This window comes from Acipenser ruthenus, chromosome 3 (genome assembly GCF_902713425.1).
Source record: "Acipenser ruthenus chromosome 3, fAciRut3.2 maternal haplotype, whole genome shotgun sequence".
In the NCBI taxonomy this organism is placed as follows: domain Eukaryota; kingdom Metazoa; phylum Chordata; class Actinopteri; order Acipenseriformes; family Acipenseridae; genus Acipenser; species Acipenser ruthenus.
The window spans coordinates 25,435,952-25,447,228 of record NC_081191.1 but is presented as its reverse complement, the minus strand read 5'-3'; the positions used below and the strand labels follow the sequence as shown (position 1 = coordinate 25,447,228).

At 34.4% G+C, this 11,277-nt stretch overlaps 1 protein-coding gene and 1 pseudogene across 1 annotated transcript in view; one reads left to right on the top strand and one right to left on the bottom strand.

Moving 5' to 3' along the window:
- The window catches only part of LOC117435235 (teashirt homolog 1-like), a 40,660-nt gene extending 40,310 nt beyond the window's left edge, over positions 1 to 350 (bottom strand). Inside the window, exon 1 of the mRNA XM_034058241.3 lies at positions 1 to 350. This exon is cut by the window's left edge and continues 815 nt beyond it. The gene's annotated coding sequence lies outside the window, so the exon portion shown is untranslated.
- A 577-nt stretch (positions 351 to 927) lies between these two features.
- LOC117394253 (prostaglandin reductase 3-like) lies at positions 928 to 11,044 on the top strand (annotated as a pseudogene).
- Positions 11,045 to 11,277: the final 233 nt, after the last annotated feature.

The following is an 11,277-nucleotide window of genomic DNA, read 5'->3' as shown; positions in this document are numbered from 1 at the left end:
CCAGAGAGATGGACATGAACTATTTTTTCCACTAAACTCCAGGGAGTGATCCACAGTCTTGTCTCTTCAGTAAAAATGTAACACACATTCAGAACCCAGGAGGATTTCAGACAGCCTCAACTGATAGACAGACACATCGAGTTGCTTTTCCTGCTTCACTCTTACTCCTCCCCTTGCTACAAACGTCACCCTGACAGTAAAACCTACCTGTCAATCTTTTTAATTGTCTTGTTTTTTTTTCTCCCTTAAAACTGAGCGACATGACAAAGGAAGACTTAATAGATCACTGAGGTGGAAATTTTACTTCGAGATCTCAAAGACTTGTCTATCTGGTTCTTGCTGCCATCGCAGTGTAGTCCTTATTAATTCTGTTACCGTACCATTTTGATTTAAGAAGTTCAATAGCCCCTCCCAATTTATTTACTTGATTATTGCTAAGTGAATCTTTTCCAAACGTAGGTTGTTTAACTCATGCGTGCATTTTCTAGCATGTTTTTCCTGTTTTGTTAAAATTGTTAACATAAACTAGACCATAGCCTCCATTAAATGTATATCAGGAATGATGCTCCAAGGGCTTTAAATAATATTTTTTCTCTGAATAAGCATAGTCATTCAAACAGCAACAACAAAACCAAAACTTCAAAACTTTACATTGCAGCCTGTACGAAAATAAAAAGAAACTTAACATATTCCTTTTACTTTTGCTGTTTGCCATTGTTCACGTCTTTTTCATATTAAAGAAATAGGTTGTACGTCAATACATACAAATGATATGTTCGTTAATAAATGATATGTTCGTTAATACATGTGCGTATTTAGCTGTCTTAGCAGTGTCTTCCCAGACCTTTTTTTTTTCAGTTGGCTGTGTAAGGGGAGAGTTCCATTGCTGTGTGTTAGCGTACCATAACATTATGTAAACTAATGGGGACTGTTCCTATTCCACATTTGCATTTGATAATCGCAAGGTGGAGTAAAATGTTCAGATCTTGCAGTTTTATATTGATCCCGTTTGCATTTCTTCAACCCGCTGGTATGGGTGTAAATAACTCCAGATTGATTCGTTACACCTTACGAGGAAGTGAACACAGGCACGGGAAGGGGAGGGACTCTGAAGGCTAAAGCAACATAGTGTCACAGTATCAAGCCTCTGTACATTATTTATCTATCGCAAAAACCTACACTTTAATAACAGATTAAAATAGCAGATGCTATGCTTCTGACAACCTGCATTTATAAACATATATTTTAAATATAAAATCTAATGGGAAAGCAGAGATTGCCAGGGAGGTGAATGCAATATTTGCTGGAGAACTGTCCGTGAACTTTGTTCTTTTATATATTTATTTATTTATGTATGTATGTTGAAATCATGTCCATTGCCTTAGTTACTAGGAGGCTGTTTTTAGCAGTAGATGGAAAACTCCGGATTAAAAACGCATTTTTCGGACATCGCTTAATTTCAGCCTCACGCCGGTCGATAGTAGACATGTCGTACTCCACTCATTTTATGGATTTTAAGGGTTCCTCCATACCTAGCTCCATGCGCAAGCTGGTTGTCACAAAGCTGAGCCCAAATTTCAGAGAAGCGGTCTCTTAGTCTTTGCAAACTGTTCCGGTCCTGACACCCAGGGATGGAGATTTACTCATCACAAATCGGTGAGTTAATTTATATATATATATATATATATATATATATATATATATATATATATATATATATATATATATATATATATATATCATTGTGTGTGTGTGTGTGTGTGTGTGTGTGTGTGTGGAGAGAATTTGAAATGCTTCCACAACTACCTATTCAGCTCGGAAATAAAATCTTACCTCTTTTTTCCCCCTTGCAGCCTAAATTCCTGAGTTATTGCCAGCTGTAATCTAACCGATCATTTATGTAGAATGAATGGTGGAGGGAGCTAAAAACGTGGACATATTTCCAAGTTCCGCCCCAACATCTGTCTATCCATCCATCTCCGAATCTCTCTCTATCTGCCTGTCTCTCTTGATGTTTCGCTACGTCACTAACCTGCAATCAGAAACTCAGTTGGAAGCAAAACTGGCACAAATTGACGCAGAGATTGAGAGATTGCTGTTTAGCATTTGGACTGCTGAACAAAATATAATATAACCCTGGTTTCATTAACCCTTTTCAGAGATTCTGACTTCATAATTGCATGAATAATAATAATAATAATAATAATAATAATAATAATAATAATAATAATAATAATAATAATAATCTAAACACTGTTACACATTAGTGACAGAACAGACAAGTCTGTTTTGATAACCACCTTTCTTGAGTTTTAATTTTGTTATATGGCTATAAAAAAAAAAACTAGGGTACCCATTTGGAGAATTAGTTTGGGGGTAATATAATAATTTGGCGCTTTATTTTTGGTTTGGTATATAATTTAAATGGTAATACATAGCTTACCTGCAGATGCATTTCTATGTTCTTTGCCCGTTATATTGTAAGTGGAACAATGCAAAAGTTATTTAGATTTTAGGAATAGACTACATTTATACTTACTTTTAAAGTATCAAAGTGCTAAACGCCTATCGGTTTTATTCTTGGTACTACAAATGTTAACGCCTGTGTATTTATTCCTGTTTATAGTAGCACATTACTGCAGCTGTAAGTGCATGGTTAAACAAAAATGACACATAGTAGCCATATTAACCCAAATGTGAATGAAGGGACAAATGTAGTTCTTTAACTCTATGCAATTGCAATAGGCTATACACAGGCTAATCATTTAATTTAAAGTTGTACCAGTTTACGTTGTTAGACCATTTACACAAGTAATGTGTGAGATACATGAATTGTTAAATGTTTTAAGTAGCCTATAGTTTGCTAATTATTTTAAATACATACATATATATATATATATATATATATATATATATATATATATATATATATAATTCATTCTACTGGAATTGGACATGGTGACGCAATATGTGTGCACATATAGCCAACATATTAAAAAAAAAATATGTATTTAGAAAAAAAAGTCGATTATTTATTTTACAAGACTTTATTAAAGATTTTAAAAGGAAACATAAAGTAAGGCACACAAAATATGGTGTAACCTCTGTAGCACATTTTCAAAGTTAAAAAATGAATATGCAATACCAAAACTTCCTAATGATATACGTAACCTTGCTGGTTGTTGCAGATCCTATTGATAGAAACATTTATTTATTTATTTACTAATTTATTTATCCATCCATCTCAGTATAAACCATTTAGGTTGTCCGTTTAATAACTATAATACAATTGTCAGGTAAATTGTTATTTATATATGTTTATGTGTGGTTTTAGCGAACCTTCGAAAATGTGGACTTGGGGTAAAAGATGAAAGAACCCCGACATAAATTTCTAACCTTTAGCAAATACATACCTGTCACATACTTTGCAAACTGACCCACTATTAACAAATAATTTAAACAGACATAAACGTACACTTGTCTTTAGGTATTTTTGATTCATGGGGGCGATTTGATCGATTCAGACTTGAGGCTACACTAGGTTTAGTTAAGTTTTGGATTTTGGTTTTCAATTTGATTGTTTTTTCTTCGTAAAAAATAATTGGATTAATTCACTTTATGCTTTTCACTCCCTAATGCAATTACATGGTTTATTTCACATTATCACAGTGTTGCTCCGTGTTCTGTATGCTATATATAAACAGATTCCAATACTTATGTTATTTTTTTTTTTTTTTTTTGCACCAATGGAAATAATATATATATATATATATATATATATATATATATATATATATATATATATATATATATATATATATATATATATATATATATATATATAGTTTACTATTTTGTATAGTTTTGTTCCAAAACATTGTGATCAGGGCGGGTTTGTTTTGGCTAATAATGCGGGATATTTGCATTAATTGCATTCTACATTTATCCCTTCTTTGAGTAGGATATTACGTTTTTATGCATAACAAAATGTAAATAACGACTGCATTAAACATTATATAATCAGTTGAAGAGTTTTAAGTTTACTTTCATTTAACAGTTCAATTATTACATGGAGTCAAATATTTTTAGTGCGCTTTATCTGAAGTCTAAAAAATAAAAACCGCCAACTTGGCTAATGGAATAAGAACACACACACACACACACACACACACACACATATATATATATATATATATATATATATATATATATATATACTTCTGATAATATTAATATAACAATACAAAATATTGTATTTTTAAAATGATGTAGACATATTTGCTGGAGTAATACAATTATTAATTGAACTCGATCTCCGTTGCTGTACATCCTTTATATATTTGTATCTTTTCTTTTACTCCTACTATCTTAATGCAGACAAGGCTGTGACCTATCAAGAGATTTCAAGACCAGAGGTAGAAACGCAAGTGGGAGATGTAGAGAATATCAAAGACCTTTTAAATGCAGATCTAACAAAACCCTGGCATGTCTTGTAGGAAGGGGGTCATCGAGACGTTTGAGCATTTGTTTTTATGGGCTTACATTACTCAGACTGTAATAAAAAGACAATTAAAATACGCAGCATTCACCAACATATAAATCACAAGAGTCTATTGTAAAAACGTTTACGGAGCACAACTATGGTGCCTTTTTATTACTGTTTCTTACATCCTTCTAAAACCAGACTTCCTGTGCCTCCGTCAGGACTTTGATATTGCCACAGGTCGGAGTTGCTTAATTGCGTTTAATGTGAGGTAGGCTACTGTAGGCTACTGAGAGTCTAGTTCTCAACACGGACTTAATTTTTTTAAGGCTACCGTTCAAAGTTTCTCTCTCTCTCTCTCTCTCTCTCTCTCTCTCTCTCTCTCTCTCTCTCTCTCTCTCTCTCTCTCTCTCTCAAACTCAGATGTTAGTTTAATGTTGCCCAACTAGCTGCTTAATTTCTAAACTTAACCTAGCTGCTTCATTCTCAATCACAACCTCTGATGTTTACGGTTTTGGGGGGAAAAAACTACACATTTATAAAGTTTAACATACAAATATTTCCCGGTTTGTGCTTTAATTATATTCTCCCAGGATAGCCAGTGGCCTTTTTATTATGGTTAGGAGATGCTTAATGCTGGATAGGGCTAACTAGAATTATACTAGCCTATATTTTTAAAGTATATCAGTTTAACCAAGTGACATTTTAATTATCATTCTGCACTCCACTATATACCAGCCTTAGCTGTAGAAAGTCCAGAGATTATTCGTGGGCTCTCAATGGCTCCTTTCAGGGCAGGGGTCAAGGAGTGTTCTAGTCCAGCTTAAGGGGACTGTGCAGCAGTGCTCATACTCGCTTTGAGAAAATACATACAGTAGTAGAATTCAGTCAAAAAACATTCATTCATTCCATTTTTGTATTTAAACTGGATTTGAAATTATATACAAAATGCATACCAGGGATGTTACATTTGCAAATTAACTTTAATAAATATTTAATGAAATAATCTACTATAAATCCAAATGTGTTTTGCTAAATGTATGTTACCTGTAGTGCAACCAGTCTATTCAGACAAGATTTCCCCAAAACTGACAAAACAGGATGTCTGTTTGATCCAGGAGAGTGCTTCCCCATTAAAGAACCAGAAAGCAATATAATCATTGGATCAATACACCAAAGTGTATAAATAGGGAGCTATCATAATATTTCACCAGGTCTTAAACCTGGGGATTATCTGGGATCTTTTACTGGTAAAAATAAATAACAGTACAACATGCTGTACTGAATATACCAGAGTATTGGTTCACTTGTAGCTAAATTGCTGGATAATTAACACAGTTTCTAAATTTAAAAAAAAAAAAAAAACACTTTATTTTGCAAATGTGAATTGATAAACCTACAGCTTTTATATGTTAGGTTCACCTATTTTCAAACTATTTACTGACCACTTGTTGGCAAGCAAGCAGAATGCAAACTGTTTAAGGGAACAATAGGGATACTAGTGTCATTTTTTGGCAATGGAGCCAATCATGAGGTTAAACCTATGAATTTCTTTCAACATTAAGGTTATAGTAAGTCGTGATGGTGATGCTTGAAGATAAAAGACTGTAAAGTTAGACAGTGTGTCAGAATATTTAAAATGACACCAAGCGCAGTCAGCAGGATATCAAAAAAACAAAAACAAGGAAAACTATGGATGATAGAAGACACTTTTTAGGTCTGATTTTTAGATACCCACCAGTAATATATCTTGAAGATTCTCAGACAAAATATTGAACAGTCAGTAATGGAAACCAATGTTGGGATTAAGTTGTAAGCAAGGGCTGTATTGAAATATGGTGGCTAAAAAACACCTTGAAAGGGAATATTTATAGGTGTGATAGTTTAACAAGAAACAGTTTACCATCACTGAGTGCAAATGAATTTCAACGTTGCCAGAAATCGGCGCAGAAGAAAGAAGCATGGATTTTATTTGTGTTAAAAATGCACATAGTTTTAATTTAATGTCATGTTGTTTAAAAGTAGTACCAGTTTTGCAGTTGGAGGACACGACTGCAGTTACCGTACAGAATTACAAACGTTTTCCCAAAGCTTTTTCAGATGCCTGGCCCCGGGCGGGAAATACTGGTATCAAGAGAAAAAAAAAGTACTAATGTACACATGCTTCTGCAGTAAGTTGCCATGATACAATATTGCAATTTTTATATATTTGCCTGTGTTACAGTGAGAACAGATATGCCTAAAAACAGTTATTCCCAACAGGAAGGGCAATTTGAACACAAATTGACTGAAACATACCAGTACTGCCAATGTCACGTCAGCCTTTCTCTTTCACAATTTTGCCTAATAGTGTCTGGCTGTCCATCCATCTCTGCCTGTCACACTACACGATGAACATGATAACTGGCTTCATGTTGCACAAATCATTACAAGTAACTTAATTCATTGAGGACAGCAGCTGGACAAAAACAAAACAATGGGAAAACTATAATATGCAATTACTTAATTGTATTGTGTTTGCATATGATTTTGTAAACCGCAAATAGTAATTTATTTGAAAAGAAAATATTCACACAAAAAACAACTATCTAATAAAATAAAAATAACATCTACTGTATATGGAGGTCAAGCTAATAATCTCCATAATATAAATATATAATGATTTTAACGTTCAAACGACAAGAGACTAAACTTTACAGCAAAGAAAAAGTGAAACGTGCACAAAACAAAGATAAGCACAACAAAGGTTAACTTTCGCTTTAAGAAAAGTAAATAAAACAAAAAGATATTGGCAGATTGTTTTAGTTGCCACTCATCCTTTCAGTCTTTGCTTAAGGCCTGGTTACATGGGCAACTTTTGTTGACAGCAACAAAGGGACGACAGCTGTTGCCAGCTTGTCGCCTTGTGTGACCACCCTGGTCAACACTCTGGTGACAGACTGGTGATGTGTCTCCCAGTTTAGGACGATGTTCTATTTTTCAGGCGACACGAGGGCAACATTTTCAATACCAGCCTATCATATTTGATAGTAGTGTCACATGATAATAAAATGGCGATGTGGACACACGATTTAGAAGTGAAGTTAATAGATTATTATTATTTTTAGTTTGAGAAATAATTACATATAAAAAAATAAATAGTTTCCATGGAGGCCATTTGTGTTTCTTTTCTTTTAATTATTGTTATTATTTTTGCAATAAATGAGAACAAAAGACAATAAAAAATTTTATTTTTTGCTCACAAGATAAAAAAAAAATGAAAAAGGTTACAATGGCTGTGTTTTTGTAACAGGTTACAAAAAAATGACTACTTGTTTACCACATTTAGAAAAAAAAAGTCATAAGGTTTGTTTTTTGTGCAAGTTTAAAAACAAGTGATACAGTAATACTTCTCTACATCTCATAACCCATGTCTGAACCCAAAACTTTTTTTTTCTACTCTCCTCTTCCTCATATAACATTGCTATAAAAGCAGCAGCAGCAGCATCCTTCCTTCACAGCATGTTTAGTTCTCGTGAGAAAAACGTCCATTATGATTGGTTTGCATTATGTTGTTGCCTGTGTGTTGCGATCTTGTCGACCGCATGCTTGTCTCCCGTGTGATCACCGCAAACTGCAAGGCAACACACAGGCAACAAACGTGTTCCTCTTGTTGCCGTCGACAAAGGTTTATGACCAGGCCTCTAGGTAGCACTGTTCTTACAAGGATTTCATTCACTGTCTTTCCAATGCACTTTCTTAGGCCATTTTCTTATTGTCTGTTTGACAGCCTTAAATTCACAAGAATAATAACTGGCAGGTACCTAACATCAGTCCTATAAAAGTGCCTTTTGTCATCCACTCCTTTTCTTGTTTTCTACAGAATCATTTTGCTCCATTTTTCTGCAGACAGCACATGGAATACTACATGTTTTTGCAGCCTGTCTAACTTTACAGTCTTACTTATTTTTACTTTTATTTTGAAAGAAACAATTTACTTTATAATGAAATAGACATAATATAGAAATTTATAGGTGGTCCGAAACTTTTGCCCATGGTTGTAGGTTTCTCTTGGATATGTAAAATGAAGTCAGGTTTACAATTTGAGTGAATGCAGAAAGGTACATTGATTGGAAAATAAAGCTCAAGGATATACTCCTTGAGATACTGCATCTCCAAATGACTCTACGAGGCAACACCCAGCACACCAAAATTATCCCAATTGCATAAACAACATTTAACCACCTATAGTAATGTAGGTAATTCATTGTGAAGAAAACAATGAATCAGCAACAGCCAGTGAAAACCTCTTCTGTCTTCTAAATTTAAGTTCAACGGGCTGTCAACCTACAGGGCTCTGTACACCTAATTAAACGGTCTTAATGGCAGGTATTGAAAGGTCTAAAGGCTTTATCTGCCACTACAGCCCTTTACTGTATATACAGTGACATTGGAGTACTGTACTGTAGTACTGTAGCAAAAACTTGAAAACAAATGCATTGTTAAACCTAACTAGGTGAATTAAGGTTTTAAAATATCCTAAAATCTGTACGCTTCATTTTTTTTTCTATATATATAAAATGTAGCCTAATATAAAAATCTGAATGGCAAGCAGGCTGAACATTTAACAGATAAAGCATCCCTTTCTCCAGTCTAATTGGCATATTTTAATTTCAAGTAAAATACCAGTAGCAGTTTTCCACTTTATATGCTTCTGTATGTCCTTGCATAGTTGCATAAATAATTTTAAACTGTTGTTAAAGAAATCTAGAATATCACAACTGAGATTAAAAATCTTAAAAAAATAATAATAATAATAATTGCAATCCATCACAACAGATTAAAAAGTAATTTTTTTGGACTAGTTAGCAACTCTAGTTAAACAATACTTTTTTTGTGTTGCAGCGCTTTGTGTCAGAATTCCAACTGGAATTTTCTAAGGGAGTCAAATTTAATGACAAACTAAATTGAACTCAATTTGATAGCGATTCGTTGCAGTACATACAGTATTTAAATTTTTTTTAAGTATTGAAAAAAGAAAAACATATATATATATATATATATATATATATATATAGAGAGAGAGAGAGAGAGAGAGAGAGAGAGAGAGAGAGAGAGAGATCTAAATTGCTTATTATTATGTAGAATAATAACACCATCACAAATGTTTTTATTGATCGGCATGTCAAGGTTACACATTACTGTATTTGCTTCAGTTTCTTTTTACATTTGTGTCGTTATGCTTTTTTAAGTGTTGGCCTGCCAGTACAAACACATCTCACAATTTGTTTGTCATGTTGTTTCTTTTCTTTTGTTGTTTTATTTTAGATTTGTTGGCATCAATGCGTCTGACATCAATTATTCAGCTGGCCATTATGACCCTTCAGTTAAGCCTCCATGTGATGCTGGTTTTGAAGGAATTGGTGAGGTAGTGGCACTGGGACTCAGTGACAGCGCCAACCACACAGTGGGTGAAGTAGTGGATGGTGCTTTTGCTGAATACACAGTTGTGCCAGCGAAAAAGTCCCTGTGCCCACGGCAAAACCTGAATTCCTCACCTTGATTTTGAGTGGAGCCACAGCTTACATCAGCTTGAAAAAGCTTAGAGCGCTATCTGAAGTGGAGAAGGTTTTCGTGACAGCTGCAGCTGGAGGCACAGGGCAGTTTGCTGTGCAGTTTGCCAAGAGAGCTAAGTGCCATGTAACTGGAACCTGCTCCTCTAACGAAAAGGCTGGCTTCCTGAAATCTATCGGCTGCGACCGCCCCATTAACTACAAAACTGAAGACATCCAGGAAGTCCTCAGGAAGGAGAACCCAAAAGGCTTGGATGTGGTCTACGAGTCCATCAGCGGGTAATTGTTTGACCTCGCCATCAACCGCATGGCCACCAAAGGCCAGCTAATTGTTATTGGGTTTATTTCAGGCTACCAGACTGCCACTGGAATCCAGCCTGTAAGGACTGGGACTTTGCCTGCAAAGTTGCTCCAGAAGTCTGCCAGCATCCTTGGGTTCTTTCTGCCTCACTACCTCTCTGAATACAAGGCAGCGATGAAGCACATGCTGGAGATGTGTGAGAAAGGTGAACTAGTATGTGAGGTGGACCTGGGTGAGATTACTCCAGAGGGCAAATTTGTTAGTTTAGAATCTGTGTTCCGTGCTGTAGACTACTTGTACTTGGGTAAAAATATTGGGAAGATTGTAGTTGAACTACCTCACTCTGTCAGCAGTAAATTGTAAGATGACAGTAGCAGTTGAAATTGGAAATACAACAGGAGAGAAAAAAAATACCTTGTATTTACTTCAAAGTGATTCTGAAAGTGTCTAATTCATGCATGAGTGGGACATTTACTGGAGAATATGCTTGACCTTAAAGATTAAAAAATGTTAGAAAAAAATCAATTATTATGTAGTGTAAAAATCTAAATCCATGTATCCTTGTTCTGTATTACAATACTGTACAATATAGTGAGGTCAAAGTGAGATTTTATAAAAGCTGCTATATGGAATCTGAAATTAATACTATTTTGTAAATAAAAATACATTTATTTTAAAGAATATTATTAAAATATAGGATTTGTTAAACATTTAGTGAATGTCTTGTCCATCAATGTTTAGTGAAAATTTGACACTACAAATTTGGCACTACAAGGTGTATAATAGTGTTCAGCTGTTAATGTTGATATTTGCTTGGTTTTATGTGGGAACTATTTGTCCACACATTGGAGTTAATGAAACAAAAAAATGATATTACAAAGTTTTAAATAAATAACTTACGGTGTTTAGGATTAGTATCTTGGGCGGGTCTCCAAGTGGCT